We start from the raw sequence: 17,746 nt of genomic DNA on the forward strand, positions 1-17,746 counted from the left end.
TGTTGATTCTTATCCTTTATGAATTATAGATTCAGGAGCAACAAATCATATAGCTCATGATCGAGATACATATGTGGAGTATCCACTACAACAAAAACCTTCATAGACATCGGTTTTCCACCGGTGTCTATTTCATTTTCGACCGATGTCTATGAAGCCGATGTTAAAAGTCTGCCATTTTAGACATCGGGTTAAAACCGGTGTAGTATCACTTAACGACACCGGTTTTACAGCGGTGGAAAACCGATGTAATATTAGTTAATAACACCGGTTTTACAGCGGTGGAAAACCGATGTAATATGTATATTTTTTCACAAATTTGATTTCTGAAACCATGAAAAACCGACAATAACAAAAAAAAATACACAAATATTCACAAATTATACAAATATTCTTCATTCAATAATATCCATAAAATACACAAATATTAACAAATTATATAAATAATCTTCTTACAACAATATCCATAAAATACCCAAACATTCTTTTTACATCAAAAGCTAGCTAATAGATATACTATCCCTAACCATTAATGGGTACCCCACGGAGCAGTAGGCCTCACTTCCTGTCCAGAACCAACATTCAATCCTTTCCCTAGGTCCCATAGCATAGTTAAGTGGTCGGCTCTGAAGTCCTCAGTGGTAGAAGTCCGACCCCATTCTCCTTTTCTCGTTCGCTCCTCCCTTTTCCCAGTCATCCCTCTTCCCTGTCATCTGTGCAATTAGTTTGTAAATTCAAATAACCAGAACACGAGAAAAATATACATATTCAATGACATTCAATAAAATATATAATATAGTTAAACAAAGTGAAGACCTTGACAAAATTAAGACTCCAATGGTTTAGTCATGCATATTGCATAGAGTTCAATTGAGGAGTAAGAACTAAGAACCATATAGCTGACCAAATAGTTAGCAAAAATATGGGTTCATTGATGTTGATAATATATTTCTCTGTCCTATTTACTAATAACCACCTGATATGGGTTCATTAAAAAATTTTGTCATATTTTGTCAAAATTAGAATCAACTAGCTATAGACTGAAACTGAGCCTAAGCAGAATCAGAATCATAAACTTGCTGAACAATCTTGGGCATCCTACAATAGATTATCCAAAAGTTGCAGAACAAAGTTGTAAAAAGTAGTAAAAGATTTGCAACTCTTATTCGATGCATAACAACAATTTTGATTTTGACACACGAGGCATTAACACCTGTTTTAACTTGACGCTATCTACTTGATAAAGTCAAGCAAAGACATTTACCTTCACTTCGATCCTTGAATCCTCGAATAATACATGCAAGACTCCAAGGCCTTCCACCAGAGCATGCTTTTGCTCCACCTTTTAATATGCCATTGTGTTGCTTCAGTCTGAGAATATGTCATCTTTTGTCAAACAATGGGAAGGGTTTCACTTACATATGCACGAATCTATATATTCATCAACAACATCTTCCTGCCAGACGAATCTAATGAAGGTAAAGGCACACAAATAATACAAAAAAAAATTCTTCTGAGTGTGTGTTTCAGATTTAGAAAATATTTCAGTGGCATGTAAGTCAGAAATCAGTACTTAACAAATTAGAAAAGCAATCATCTTTAGAGATTTGTCAAGGACACATTTAACTAGCACCTTATCTGGACATAATATAGGCATTGGACATGTAATCAAAACCCCATCTATTTCGATAAGAACAAAATAAATTAAGGAAATGTATACAAGCGGGAAGTTCTCAACATTCCACAAGAAAAATCCATGATCATATTTGTTAGACTTCAAATCCGAGGCCAAAAGCTTGCACAAGGTCATTAAAGACTCACGCAAGGTCATTCAAGCTTGACAAATACAACCCGATATTCAGGAATGGCAGCTATATAAGGAGTAGATGCACCTGTCTCATTTTCATCCTGAAGTAACTTATCCAACTCCGGCCAAAGAAGCTCCCTCCTGAAAGTACAGTTGATATTTCATATTCCACACAGGAGTAATGGGATAATGATGGGCAAAAGAGAAAAAAAATAGAAAACTAAAAAATAGCAGTAGCCGACATTGAAATTTGGATGGCATGCATAAAAGTTTGCTGATACTACATACCATGCAGAGAAGTCATCCTCAATACCCTGATCATCATCTCCCAACCCCACTTGGACAATGTGCTTGGCGCCTATGCAGAGGAAAAAGAATATAGAAGAATATCCAAGTACGAATGATGCTTAAATTCATTAAACACATCTACAAACTTGCACATGACTACTACATTACAGTTGTATGTATGAAACTCACAGATAACATGTCTACTCAACTGTTCATATTGACAATTTCATATTGCTAATTAAAATGTTCATATTGCTGATTGCCCAAACTAAACACACCAAATTGAAGATTTTCCAACCAGGTTCCTCTTTCTTTCCCCTATAAAAACTAATAATCAGCAATCGATCAAGGCAAAAGGATTATTGGTAGAATAGATTAACTAAATGTGCATGTTTCCAGAACCTCTGTAAACCATTTGTAGAACCGGGCAGCATTATCAGTAGGCTCGCCATCTCCATACCTAAAGAAAACAAGGGGATCAGCTCAAACTTTGAGGAAACTGATCGTTTATAAAAACAAAAAATTCCTGGCTTTCAACTTACGTAGCCAAGAAGAACAAAGCCAAGCTCTCCTTTTTCAGGTTCTCCTCGTACTCATCATCCTCAGTAGCATATTCATCCTATAATTGAGGAAACTAACTACAGATCAGTCAATTAATCAGTAGTATTTCCAATGATCTGAAACAGAAGGAAGATAATCTTACGATATCCATGACTTTAAATATGGCATTAGGGTACCGTGCTTTTTCCTCCTCAGCCAGCGCCTAGAAGGGGGGAAAATCTAAGATCATGGGAGAAAAATTCAAAAAATGAACTACTCGGATAAAAACCCTAACCTTCGCGAACCCCTCAGCCGTCCTAGTCTGCGTCCCGAAGAAGACGGTGACCTTCTTCTTCCCTTGGTCCTCCTTTGTATCCATCTGGGTATTCACCACTAGCGGCTTCGGCGGCTCGACGGGCTTCCTTCCGCTCGATCGCCAGACGAAGAAGGTTGCCACGCAATCGACAAGCACGACGATGACTATGCTCAGGACGACGATCAGCAGTCGGTTCTCCATGAACGCATCCCCGGTGCTGGAATCGAGCCCATATCCGTTGGAGAGGGAGGCGACGACGACCGACAAGAGATCAAGGGGCGACGCCTTCTCGGAACCTATCTGCATCTTGGTGGATCGAGCGGTGAATCGGAAGCTCAGATCTCCGATCTCTGTTTCTGTCTGCTTCGAATTGGGAGAATGAAGGAGGTCGAGATTGGGTCGGCGATGGGAGGGGAGGAGAAGGTAGAGGCAGAGAAGGTGAGTCGCCCGAAGACGGCTCTCTCTCTCTGCCTCCCGTGGACGGCAGCATATAGGGTTAGGTTAGAGGGAAGAGTTGAAAATTTTAGCTAAGTATTGGTGGGAAAATTATCATAGACATCGAATTTTAAAAACCGATGTTAAAATCGGTGTCTATTAACGAAAAAATGGGCGCTCATAGACATCGCCTAAAAAACCGATGTCTATGAGCGAAAATCTGCGCTCATAGACACCGATTTTTGGAAAAACCAGTGTAAAATACTCAAAGACATCGGTTTTTGCTTAAAACCGTTGTTGTTCCACTGATGTCTATGAAGGTTTTTGTTGTAGTGATCGTTCGGTACCAGTTGACAACAAATGGATATATATGGAAAATAATGTAAGGATTGAAGTCAAAGGTGTTGGGGTTGCAAGGTTGCAAACTGTTAGAGTATATACTAAAAGCCTAGCTTTTTGTATAAAAATTTATCTAGAAATAAGAATCACATTAGTCAAATATCTACATTTATATGCTAAGTGTAGTTGTTCAATTAATTTATATTGTAGATAACATAGTGTGTGGTGTTACACACAGAAGATCATGTTATTAGTTCTTTATAAATTATAAATAGTTGCTCACGACTAAGATGGATAGGAACAAACCATTGGAATAGTCGTAGTGTAATTTGGTATTAGTTTATCTTGACTATAAAATTACACTAGTACACTCAGAGTGTATTGAGCTGGACCATTTAAGGTAAGTTTTTTTTATACTAACTAAATAAAAGAACAAGACCTTTGTTATTATGGAAGTGTGTGCTCTTAATCATGATATAATAACAAGCACGTATACTTAATATTCATTTCTTTGATTTATCAAAGGGTGTGATTTAGTTCGATAAATTAATAGGCCCGATAAGTTGGGAAATGGTATTATTTATATGGTGTGTTGTTAATTATAAAATGAAACTGTGTCTTAGTAATCTAGGTTGATAATGTCTCCAAGAGGAGCTCATAAGGATTGTCATGTAAACCCAACATGTGGACTTAGTCCGACATGAAATAAGGTTGAGTGGTACTACTCTTTGACTAAGATATTAATTAAAGTGAGTTGTCAGTAACTCATTTAATTAATTGGCATTCGATATCTTAAACACAGGGAGACTAATACACTCATGATAAGAAGGAGCCCAAAATGTAATTTGGGATTGGTGTGGTAGTTCAATAATAATTCTTTAGTGGAATGAATTATTATTGATGAAATTAAGTTGGGTGTTCGGGGCGAACACGGGAAGCTTAATTTCATCGGGAGACCAAAACTAATTCCTCCTCTCGGTCCCTATTGTAGCCTCTTATTTATAAAGTGTTATACCCACCTATACCCACCTTCTTACCCAACCTTAGGTGGTCGACCAAGCAAGCTTGGAGTTCAAGCTTGGGCGGCCAAGCCAAAGGTTGAGCCAAGTAAAGGTGGCCAGCCCAAGGTTGGTATGGCCGGCCATATAAAAATAAAAGGAATTTTATTTAAAATCTTTCCTTAAGTGGAAGCCATGATTTTAAAAGAGAGTTTAAAATTTAAATCTTTCCTTTTATAACTTTCTACAAAAGATTAAGAGAAAGATTAGATATCTTTCCTTATTTGTAGTTAAAAGGAAGATTTTAATTTTGAAGAAAACTTTTCTTTTTTTGTAATCATCCACAAGTTTTAAAAGAGAGATTTTAATTTATAAAATTTCCTTTTATAGCCAAGCATGAAGAGAATTTTATTTTAAAATTTTCGGAAGCAAATAAGGAAGTTTTAATTTTGTGTTCATAATTTTCCTTATTTGGAGCTCTTGTAGGTGGTCGGCCATAACATGGGTTAAAAGGAATTTTTAATTAAATTTTCCTTATTAACCAATGGCAAGGAAGATAAGGAAATTTTAATTATAATTAAATTTTCTTATTTGCAATGATCAAGGATATAAAAGAGAGGGTAGAGGTGCCTTCATGAGACACAACTCTCGTCTATTTTCCTCTCCTCTCTTCCTTGGTAGTGGTCGGCCCTTGTCCCTTGTTCTTCTCCTTTTCTCTTCTTCCTTGGTGGCTGGCGGCATCAACACTAGAGGAGATATTGGTGGCCGGTTCTAGCTTGGAGAAGAAGGAGAGAAAGGAGACTTTGTTCTAATATCCCTTGGAGCTTGAAGGTTGGTGGCCGAAACTTGCAAGGAAGGAGGCTTGGTGGTTCTCATCTCGGTAAATAATTACCCACACAACGTCCGAGATAAGAAGAGGAATACGATAGAAGATCAAGAGGTTATTGCTTACAAAGAAATGTATAACTAGTAATTCAATTCCGCATCATACTAGTTTTTCTTTGTATAGTTTTTGAAATACCAAACACAAGAGGCTAGTGATTCTACGTTTCGAATTTATGTTTCGATTTGTGTTTCTTTTCTTTTTCGATCTTGTGATTCGATTGTTCTTAGTAGTTAAACCTAGAGTTACTTTAAGGAGATTAAATATTGAATTTCTTTAAAAGGCTTTGTCTAGGCGGTGGTGGATGATCCCATAACCAAGAAGGCCTAGTGCCTCGCCATGCAGTCCTGGAAGCCGATTTTAGAAATAAATATTTAATCAACTTTGTAACATGGGTCTGACTTGGATCAATAGTGTTAAGTTCCGCTTGCGATCTAAGTCTAAACCTCTAAGAACAGATAAGTTAAACTTAAAATCAATAGTCTTAAGTTACGCTTGCGATTCAAGTTTAATTTTTAAAGAACACATGGAAGCTAGGAAAAGGTTCAGACCTTGTACAAAATTTTTGTACAGGGGAACCAATAGGTATTCCGAGTAGCAACCAACACAAACATAGTCCCACATTGAAAACACATAGGAAAGATCATGAGTTTATAAGAAAAAAGATATCTCCATTGGCATAAGGTCTTTTGGATAGAACCCGAGAGCAAAATCATGAGGGTTTAGGCTCAAAGTGGACAATATCATACCATTATGGAAATATCTAAATTCTTTTCGATCCTACAATTGGTATTAGAGCCCGGACTGCCAGAAGGTTTAAACGCCAACTATGCACAAGAGTTATGGTCTGATTGAGCCATGTGGGTACAATATTGACCTCGAACAAAGAAAATGAGGGCTCTTATGTTCGGATCAAGAAGACCAGACACCAGGCAGGAAGTCCTAGTTACGACTAGGCAAGGAAGTCCTAGTAGGTCGGGTGGACCAAGGGGCAGGAAGACCTGATGGGTCGAGGATCGGACGTGGTAAGCCTGTGGTCCTTTGTTTGAGGGGGGATTGTTGGGGTTGCAAGGTTGCAAACATAGTCCTACATTGAAAACACATGGAAAAGATTATGGGTTTATAAGAGAAAAGATATCTCTGGGTAGAGCCCGAGAACAAAACCATGAGGGCTTAAGCCCAAAGTGGATAATATCATACCATTGTGGAGATATCTAAATTCTTTTCGATCCTACAAAAGGAATTGACACTTATAGACTCAACCTACGTGGTGGACATATTTTGTATCTATATGATGTCCAGTATACACCTGATATTCTATGGAATTTGATTTCCATTAATATTTTTCTTGATTTAGGTTATTATATAAACTTTTACAGTTGTTGTGTGGAACTAAAAATTAACTCTATATTAATAAGATATGGTTATTTATCGAATGGTTTTATGGTTCTTATCCTTTATAGTTTTATAGTTTTCTTGATTACGACAATAATGGTTGTTTTTCAAATACTAATTTTACTAATGATGCTAATGTAAATGGTGAAGTTTGGTATGCTGGATTATGACATATAAGACAAGAATGAATGAATATATTAGCTAAAGAGAGTCTGCTCGACACTCATGCTAAAGTTAACTTGTCTGAATGTGAGCATTGTCTTATTGGAAAAGTAAATAGGAAACCATTTGGTAAGGTTATTAGGGTTGAATCACTATTATAATTAATTCATTCATATTTTTATGTTCCAATGAATGTGAATTCTAAACATATAAGTTCTTATTTCATACATTTATTGATGACTCCACATGTTTTGGTCATGTGTATTTTATTTCTCACAACCCTGAAGTAATAAATTGCTTCAAACATTATTTGAATGAAGTTGAGAGTCAATTAGAATATAAGGTTAAAATCTTACATACTGACTGTGGAGGTGAATATTTTTTTGATCAGTTCAAAATATGTAATGATAAAGGGATTATTAGATAGTTCACTATCCTTGGGACTCTATTGCAAAATGGATTGTTGGAAGAACGAATCAAACTCTTCTAGATATGGTTAGGTCTATGATGACTCAAGTTGATTTGCCAATTTCCTATTGGGAAGATGTATTATTAGCTGCAACCTATATACTTAACTAAGTATCTTCTAAATCTGTTCTATCTATTCCATATGAACGTTGGATAGTAGAAAATAAGATATAAGGAATCTGAGATCTTAGGGGTCATCTACATATGTTCATGATAAGACTCACAAAATATGAAAAATTAGAACTCACAGGTAAGAAATGTATCTTTATAAGGTATTCTGATACTTCTTAAGAGACTTATATCACTAAGATGCTATAACATTTCAATATATCAGACTGCAACATTGAACAAACACGTACAGTGAAAGGTACTTGATGCAGTGATGATGAAGGACCCCACCTCGCTGTCACGTTGGAGGTCAAAGGAGGTGAGAGTTAAGGCGATCAACGCGTAAAAAGTATCGGTTGGTCAAGCGAAACATACCCCAATCGGGGAGAAGGACCCGACCCATAGTAGACTTCGACACGGGGAGCATTCAAACAATCGATACTCGAGGGAGAACGACACGCAGAAGCCGAGCTGAGCAGTTACCCCGCTCAGCCAGCCAGTGAGGCCTGGCATCGACAAAGTTCAACTTCGGCCGAGCGACCACGCCGCTCAACCTGACAATAGACTTGACATCAGCCGAGCACACGGACAATGGACTTTCGGTCGAGCAACTATCCCGCTCGGCCCATCAACAGAGCATGCGGACAATGGACTTCCGGCTGGCTAGCTATCCCGCTCGGCTCGACAACGGACAACACGGGGACAGGGGAATTCCGGCCGAGCGACTATTCCGCTCGGCCAAGAAACAGACACAGCAGGCTATCTTCGACATCCTTTTAAGAGCTAGTGTTGCTGACAGGAAGCATGGTTAGACAGAGGATCGTACGACGGAAGCTTCCATTGTCACTTCAGAGATATGCTCGGCCTGTTAAGGTAATGTGTCAGGGACACTTTTGTTGGTGCAATATCCCTTAGGTCAAGGTTGACTGGTTTGACCAAGCTTGAGTCTTGGTCATAGTTTCGATGTTTGACAATACACGTAGACACATTGACAATGCAGGTGCAGTTGGTCATGTGGGGAGACTCTGATCAGGGACTGATCAGTGTGATTGAAGAAGAGTCAAGTAGGTCAAGGATGACCGGATACTTGACTGGGAAGACCTAACTAGGATGTTAGGCAGAAGAAGGAAAGTCCTAGTGAGTGAAGCTAGGCAGTATGAAAATCCTGGTGAGTGAAGCCAGGTGAAAGTCCTAGTGAGTGAAGCTAGGCAGATGGAAAACCCTAGTGAGTGAAGCTAGGTGAAAGCCCTGGTGAGTGAAGCCAGGCAAGGGCGAATCCAGATGGATCAAGGATGATCGGACATCTGGTGTTGGGAAGTCCAAGTAGGTCAAAGGATTGACTGGATACTTGGCACGAGGAAATCCAGTTGGGTCAAGGTTGACCAGACATCTGGTGGAAGTCCAAGTAGGTCAAGGGAGTGACCGGATACTCGGTACGAAGGGAAAAGTCCAAGTGGGTCAAAGGGATTGACCGGACACTTGGTGTGGGAAGTCCTAGCAGGTCAAAGGAGTGACCAGATGCTAGGCATGATGTACCAACAGGTCAAGAAAGACCGGATGTTGGTTTGGGAGGTTTGGGACTTGGTTTTGGGCAAAAACCAAGTGCTGAATCGATCAGTGGGTCGATCCAGACTCTGGATCGATCAGTGAATCGATCCAGACCTTTCCCAGCGAACAGAAAGCCTCTGGATCGATCAATGGATCGATCCAGAGGTCCCAATCGATCAGTGAATCGATTGGGACGCTGCTGCTTCGCGCGTTAAGCGCTGGATCGATCCGTGGATCGATCCAGGTGTTTGTCCAGAGCAAAGAGGCACTCTGGATCGATCCGTGGATCAATCCAAAGCCTCCCCGATCGATTGGGAGCAATCCAATCGATCGGGATCCGACCGTTGGCGTCGGTAAAAGCCGCAGGCGCACGATTCCTTCGGCATCTCTTCGCAGATTCATTTCAGATCTTCACCAGCTCCTCCACAGCTCTTCTCAAGCTCGAGATCGCCAGTTCTTAAAGGTTCTTGGAGGCTCTTCCAAGTCAAGAGGCGGATCGAAGCAAGAAGAAAAAACTAGGGTTAGGGTTTGTGCACTCATTGTAAGCTTGTAAGCTTGTATTTCTTTACTACCCTTCTTCTTCTTGTATTGAGTCTTGTAGGGCTTCTCCGCCCTTAGTAGTTACCATAAAGGAGAGTTTCATTAGTGGAGGGTGTGTGTGTTGGTGTGGATCCTTGGACTAGTCACCTCTTGTGAGGTGGATACCAAGTAAACCAACCGTGTTAGCGTTGTGTGATTTGTTTCTGTATTTTCCGCTGCACATCTTCGAAGAAACAAGCAACGCCGAACACCGCGAAGCGCGACGAGCTATTCACCCCCCCCCCCTCTAGCTACTTTTGGTCCTAACAAGTGGTATCAGAGCAAGGTTGCTCTTTACTGGAATCATCGCCGGAAGGGGCAAAAAAAACAAGCAAAGCTAGAGGGCGAAGAAGTTGGAGCAAATTCATAAAAGTCAAAGAAATCAAAAGGCTCAACTTCAAGATGCAATTCCAAGATGGACTTGGATTTGACACAAGGGTGGCTCCACCATACACATCCACAAGCTTCGATTCTTGGAGATCAAGAATCGAAAATTTCTTGATGATGGAGATAGAGCAATGGTTTGCTCTCATGGAAGGATTTAAAGCTCCAACAAACTCCAAGGGCAAGCCTCTCAAGAAAAGCAAATGGAGCCAAGAGCAAGTTCAAAGGAGCAAGGCAAACGATAAAGTGACCAAGCTTTTGGTCAACTTATTGCCAAGCAATATTTTGGCTCAAGTTGGAGAATTCAACGATGCCAAGGAGCTTTGGAGCAAATTGGCAACAATCCATGAAGAACCCTCCACTGTACAAGATCAAGGAAAATCAAAAGAGGGCGACTCATTGGAGCAAGATCAAGAGGAGGACTCCGAGGTTGAGAGATGCTCAACCTCCGAAGATGAAGTCCAAGAAGAAGCCTCATCTTCGAGGGAATGCAATGAAGAGAACAAGGAGGGAGCATACTCCTTGTTCCATGAACAAGATGAAGATGAGGAAGCCTCCACCTCTAGGATTGAGGGGGAGAGATCTTCTTTAACCCCGGAGCGAGAAGAAGTATCCACATCCGGGTCAAGAGAAGAAGAGGAAGAAGAAGCTTCTACCTCCACAAGTCAAGCAGAATCAAATGGAGGAGTATCAAGTTCAGATCAAGAGGAAGCTTCTACCTCCGGATCCAAAAGAAAAGATGCCACCCCTACACATAAAGGTAAAAACATTTCAATTAATAATAAAAATCATATTATATGCTTTGAATGTAGGGAACATGGGCACTACAAGAGCAAGTGCCCTAAATTGGCCAAGAAAAAGGGCCAAATGGCACAAAAAGGCAAGGAGAAGCTCAAGGAGACCATCCCCGGAACAAAGAAGAGCAAGGAGCACATTGTGTGCTTCTTGTGCAACCAAAAGGGGCATTACCGAAGTCAATGCCCCAAGGGGAAGAAGATGGTCAAGGCTCAAGGAGGCATTAGTCAAGGGGGAGCCTCCAAGGTAAAGAAGAAGGTAACATTTATTGAGCCTACCCCTTTACATTATGGTAAAAAGCACGATAGTTCTAATTTTTATCATTTTAATGCAATTTACCATAAGAATAGAAAGCATGAGGGCTTTAAGGAAAAGCATGTGGCCCTACATGCCAAAACTACCCAACCTAAGGTTAGGAAGGTAGATAGACACTTGGGCGGGAACACTAAGGATAATAGATACATGCCCAAGAACAAAAATGCTCATGGACCAAAACCTAAGGATTTAATGATAGAAAATCAAGTCTTGAAGTCAAGACTTGATAAAATGGAAAAGACCCTAAAAAGGATGGAAAATATCCTAAAAGGGCAAAATGAGCATAGCCTAGGTCTAGGAGTACAAAGGTCATCTAATGGCCATAGGGGTTTGGGATACAAACCAAAGGCTAAGAAGGAAGTGCCCTCGTACCATAGAGTTCCATATAGTTATGGAACAAACTTTAGGCCCAGTAGTCAAGCCAAGAATACTAGGGAAGTCATCCCTAAGAGTATTTTTGCGATAAATGTGACTAAGACTTCTAAGAAGTCTAAGAAAGTCACTAACAAGGTCACAAGGGAGGCTATCCCTAGAGTTGACCTAGAAAATGTGACCAAGGCTTCTAAAAAGCCCAACAAGGTCACTAGGAAGGTATCTAGGGAAGTAATCCCTAGTGAGTACCTAGAGCATCTAAGGAGCACTAATGGGTGTTGGGTTCCTAGGAGCATTTTCTCTACCCCATAGATGGGTTAGAGAGTGTCAACTCTGAGAAGAAGGGTAGTTAACCCAATTTTGAAGAAATTGACACTCAAGGAGCATTTTCAAGGTTTTTGTTAACCTTTGAAAATGAAATGGAATTATTATTTACTCTTTGAAAGAGTAAAATGTGCCTAATGGTGAAAAAAAAATTGATTTTATCTTAAATGGCATAAATTGAGCAAACCTAGAGAAATACCAAGTTGGGATTTTGGTATTCTCTTAGAAATTTAAGGCAATCCGGGCCTTGATTTACGTTTTTTTTACTCTTGAAGAAAAATGGAATATGCCAACATTTGAGGATATGCATAATTTTTAAGTGGCATAAACAAATCAAGAGATTAAAGAAATGTCAAGTTGGATTTTGACATTTTCTTAAGAAATTGGGCAATCTAGGGTATATGCTTTTTGATTTAGCTAAGTGGTTAAGGATACTTAGATAGGTAATCTAGGTATATTTTATTTATGCTAAACCTTGCCATGATTGTTTGCCCATCATATGCCATGACATCATGTCTATTTTTGCATTCATGTTTTATTATGAAAAATCCAAAAATACCATGTCATGACATTCATACATCATGTAGTTATAGGATATTTTCTTTTGAAAAATTATTTCCTTTTGATGTATGCCATAAGATAATCATGCATTAAGTTTAATTCCTTGTAATTAAGGACAAATGGCATTCAACAACACTTATTAACAAGTGACATCCTAGGTGGATGTCTAATATCTCTAAAATGCCTAGATAGATATGCATGATCCTTAGAATAGGGCAAAACCAAAATCTCACATCTCACAAGGACTATAAGGTGACTTTTATGTGTTTTAGTGCACATTAAATACAAGTGAGATGTTAGGATGATGAACAAAACTCAAGATGTTGATTTAGTGCATTCGTTTGAGTTTTTAAGATCATCAAAACACATAGTTATGTGTTTTCCCATCATTGGGAAAGCTAATGTACAAGTCATGTGCATTAAGCCCAAGGAACATGGTGGGATATTGGTTTGAAAATGTTTTCAAAATGATTTTGGAAAACCTTGGTGAAGGCTATCTTTTGATAGTAATCACCATTGAATAGTTAGACACAAACTTGAAGAAAACACTAAAGTTTTTGCAAGTTTTCAAGTTTGTGTCAATCTTTGAAAATATGAAGTATTTTCATAGAAAACTATTTTTCCTTGATAGTATATGCCCTAAATAATGCCTACACGAAATTTCATGATTTTTGGATTTTTGTAGAATATTCTAGGGATTTCTGAAGTTGGCTGATTTTAAAATTCAGCAACTATCAGAGCTCCGATCGATCCATGGATCGATTGGAGTGCCTGAATCGATCCATGGATCGATTCAGAAGGCAAGTCTCCCACGAGCAGAAGCTCGCTGGATCGATCAGCCGATCGATCCAGGAAGCCTGAATCGATCAGTGGATCGATTCGGAAAGGTTCAATCGATTGGAACTCAACTCCAATCGATCCAAGTTGCTGATTTTGGCTGGGAAAGTCTGATTTCAGCATCTTTAAACCTATTTTAGTCTAGGTAACCATTCCAAACCCCTCAAAATACATTTGTATACATAAAAAGGGTATTTTCGTGTTGAAAACAAGGATGGATTGGTTTAGGAAGGCTAAGTTGAAGTTTAGGTTGAGGTTTGTTTCAGATTTTGAATATTTGAACCTCAAAACTTCTACAATTGGGTTTCCTAAAGTTTTAGGGATTCCAGGTCATTGTTGGTGCAATGACAGAAGTTACCACCATGTTTTTAGGGGGAGGGACTCTCTAAAGACATGAAAATTATTTTTCATCAACCTTGGAAGGTGGTTAACCTTCCGTTAAGTGTTTATTGCTCAAGGATGGGCATTTGCCTACATTGAGGAAGAATGTAGGGTTAAGGAGAAATGAAGGGTATGGGACCTTCATTTAGGTCATTAGACTATGTTAATGCTCCAGAGCGAGCAGTATTTGAAAATGAAGGGAATGGGTCCTTCAGTATCGTGTTGGTCACAACGAGTGAAGTTGTGAACAACGATGAGCAACTCTTCAGGGGGAGAGTTTTCAACAATGGGGCATTTGTTAAAGTATGCCCAAAATTGAGGCACGGGTTAATGTGTGCTCAAAGATGGGTTGATGTGTGCCAATAGGGGGAGAATGTGTGGTTTAAGTTAGGCCTTCATTACCTATGGGGGATGTCATAGGGGGAGAATGAAGGGAACCAACATTCATACTTCGGCATGAATGGAATTAAGGCTATTGGATTAGCTTAACTCAGAATGGTCCAAACTTAAAGGTATTGTCAAACATCAAAAAGGGGGAGATTGTTGGTGCAATATCCCTTAGGTCAAGGTTGACTGGTTTGACCAAGCTTGAGTCTTGGTCATAGTTTCAATGTTTGACAATACACGTAGACACATTGACAATGCAGGTGCAGTTGGTCATGTGGGGAGACTCTGATCAGGGACTGATCAGTGTGATTGAAGAAGAGTCAAGTAGGTCAAGGATGACCGGATACTTGACTGGGAAGACCTAACTAGGATGTTAGGCAGAAGAAGGAAAGTCCTAGTGAGTGAAGCTAGGCAGTATGAAAATCCTGGTGAGTGAAGCCAGGTGAAAGTCCTAGTGAGTGAAGCTAGGCAGATGGAAAACCCTAGTGAGTGAAGCTAGGTGAAAGCCCTGGTGAGTGAAGCCAGGCAAGGGCGAATCCAGATGGATCAAGGATGATCGGACATCTGGTGTTGGGAAGTCCAAGTAGGTCAAAGGATTGACTGGATACTTGGCACGAGGAAATCCAGTTGGGTCAAGGTTGACCAGACATCTGGTGGAAGTCCAAGTAGGTCAAGGGAGTGACCGGATACTCGGTACGAAGGGAAAAGTCCAAGTGGGTCAAAGGGATTGACCGGACACTTGGTGTGGGAAGTCCTAGCAGGTCAAAGGAGTGACCAGATGCTAGGCATGATGTACCAACAGGTCAAGAAAGACCGGATGTTGGTTTGGGAGGTTTGGGACTTGGTTTTGGGCAAAAACCAAGTGCTGAATCGATCAGTGGGTCGATCCAGACTCTGGATCGATCAGTGAATCGATCCAGACCTTTCCCAGCGAACAGAAAGCCTCTGGATCGATCAATGGATCGATCCAGAGGTCCCAATCGATCAGTGAATCGATTGGGACGCTGCTGCTTCGCGCGTTAAGCGCTGGATCGATCCGTGGATCGATCCAGGCGTTTGTCCAGAGCAAAGAGGCGCTCTGGATCGATCCGTGGATCAATCCAAAGCCTCCCCGATCGATTGGGAGCAATCCAATCGATCGGGATCCGACCGTTGGCGTCGGTAAAAGCCGCAGGCGCACGATTCCTTCGGCATCTCTTCGCAGATTCATTTCAGATCTTCACCAGCTCCTCCACAGCTCTTCTCAAGCTCGAGATCGCCAGTTCTTAAAGGTTCTTGGAGGCTCTTCCAAGTCAAGAGGCGGATCGAAGCAAGAAGAAGAAACTAGGGTTAGGGTTTGTGCACTCATTGTAAGCTTGTATGCTTGTATTTCTTTACTACCCTTCTTCTTCTTGTATTGAGTCTTGTAGGGCTTCTCCGCCCTTGGTAGTTACCATAAAGGAGAGTTTCATTAGTGGAGGGTGTGTGTGTTGGTGTGGATCCTTGGACTAGTCACCTCTTGTGTGGTGGATACCAAGTAAACCAACCGTGTTAGCGTTGTGTGATTTGTTTCTGTATTTTTCGCTACACATCTTCGAAGAAACAAGCAACGCCGAACACCGCGAAGCGCGACGAGCTATTCACCCCCCCCCTCTAGCTACTTTTGGTCCTAACAACTTTACTGATAAATCTTTTCAAGGAAAGCTTTGAGATGCGTGCTCTCCTTGGGAAGCGTGCACGCGCGCTACCAAAGCTCTTTATAAAGGGGGGTCTAAGCATCAGGGAGGTATGCGATGTTTTACTGTTGCGCTAAAGTCTTCTTATTGCTCCTCTTACTGCTTCTTCTTCTTCTTCGTTGGAGACTGACTTGAGCGTCAGAGGGTCATCGCCGAGGACCCCTTCCCTAACTCGGCACTGACGTCAGTTGTGTTGCAAGTCGGAGCGAAGTCCACAGGAGGTCAGCGGGAGTGCCACATCCCCAACATCTATCTCATCGACTTTCAGACAGGATCTGTACTATTCTGAGGAAAAGTAAATATCCTAAGACTCCTGAAGAAATAGCTGAAATAAAGGAAAAACCATATGTTAATGTTATTAGTAGTTTAATATACACTGTGTTGTGTACTAGTCCTGATATAGTTATATTGTTGGCTTAGTTAGTCGTTTCCCATCAAATCCAGGAACGAGACACTGAAAAGTGGTGAAAAGGATATTAAGATATCTTAAAGGGACAATAGATTGTTGTATTTATTTTTGAGGATCTAAGATAAGCTTGAAGGGATATATAGATATAGATTGAGCGGGAGATCTTGATGATAAAAAATCTACATCTAGCTATATTTTCTTGCTAAATGGTAGTGTCATCTCATGGAATAGTAAAAAACAAACTTATATAGCCTTATCGACAATGAAAGTTGTGTGGCTTGTCTTGTGTAGCCTTATCGACAATGGAACCTATGTGGCTTGAGCAGTAGATGTGCAAAAAGCTGTCTGGTTAAAAAGGTTCCTGAAGTATCTAAAATTTACTGAGGGCTATGGGAGTCCTATTACAATCTACTGTGACAATTAAACTGCTATAGCTTTTTCTAAGGATCCCAAATATCATAGTAAATGTAAGCATATAGAGATTAAATATAATTTTGTAAGGATATTATTAATAAGAAATAGATAATTCTTGAGTATATCCCTACGCGTACTATGCTTATAGATCCTTTTACTAATTCATGATTAAAGAGTTATATCAAGGATATGAGAAGTCTTTGTGACTTCGTAAAATGTAAAATGTCATGATCTATTCAATATATATGTTACATTTTGAATTAAAGTATCGATGAACATGTTGGCAAGTTGAGATTCGTCCACTCATATGGATAATCATCTCTATTTGTTAAGTATAAATAAAGATAAGACAATTACTTATGGGATAGTTTATGTAGCTATGAATAGAGACATACTCATAAATTAAGGTCACCTTGATAATTGTATCAAGATGAGATCATTTATGTAATAATTGGAGTAAATGAACCCACCATTTACTCAATCTACTTAAGGTCATTGATCTCGTCCAGAAGTTGAGAAGAGTGGACTGCTGGTGACATGGAATTGATGTTGACTGTGAGGAGACTTCAAGCTAAAAACCAGGAGGAGGGGTGAGCTATTCCCATCGCTCGAAGAATCTATAAATAGACCGGGCTTGCCCTAGCCTTGCACTCCGACGCTCGAGGCTGCTCCCAAAAATGTATAAGGATCTAGCTAAATGGTAGAGAGATGAAATGTGCAAATGATAAGCTTAGGGAAATATACCCTGACCCAAGGGGCGCCCTCTGGTAGATCAGTGAGCTGATCACCACCAACCACTCTAGTTAGTTTTCCTTGATGTCTTGTATAAAAAAGATGAATAGTGCAGGAGAATAAATAAAATAAATGTATATAATAAGGAGTCTCTCTCCTTTTTCTCCTTTTCTCCCTCCTCTCCCTTTTTCTCCTTGTCTAGATAAAAATGTCAGAGGTCATGTTACCCCTATCTATGTGTCAGTAGATAAGAC

The 17,746-nt window shown here is 40.0% G+C and overlaps 1 long non-coding RNA gene across 1 annotated transcript; it reads right to left on the minus strand.

Moving 5' to 3' along the window:
- Window positions 1-2,359: 2,359 nt before the first annotated feature.
- LOC122014443 lies at window positions 2,360-2,724 on the minus strand. The gene is made up of 3 exons (XR_006120677.1): window positions 2,638-2,724; window positions 2,498-2,555; window positions 2,360-2,413 (listed from the first exon to the last, which is right to left on the minus strand). It is a non-coding gene; the product is annotated as an uncharacterized LOC122014443 (long non-coding RNA).
- Between the last annotated feature and the right edge of the window lie 15,022 nt (window positions 2,725-17,746).

Source organism: Zingiber officinale, chromosome 8B, assembly GCF_018446385.1.
Source record: "Zingiber officinale cultivar Zhangliang chromosome 8B, Zo_v1.1, whole genome shotgun sequence".
NCBI lineage: Eukaryota > Viridiplantae > Streptophyta > Magnoliopsida > Zingiberales > Zingiberaceae > Zingiber > Zingiber officinale.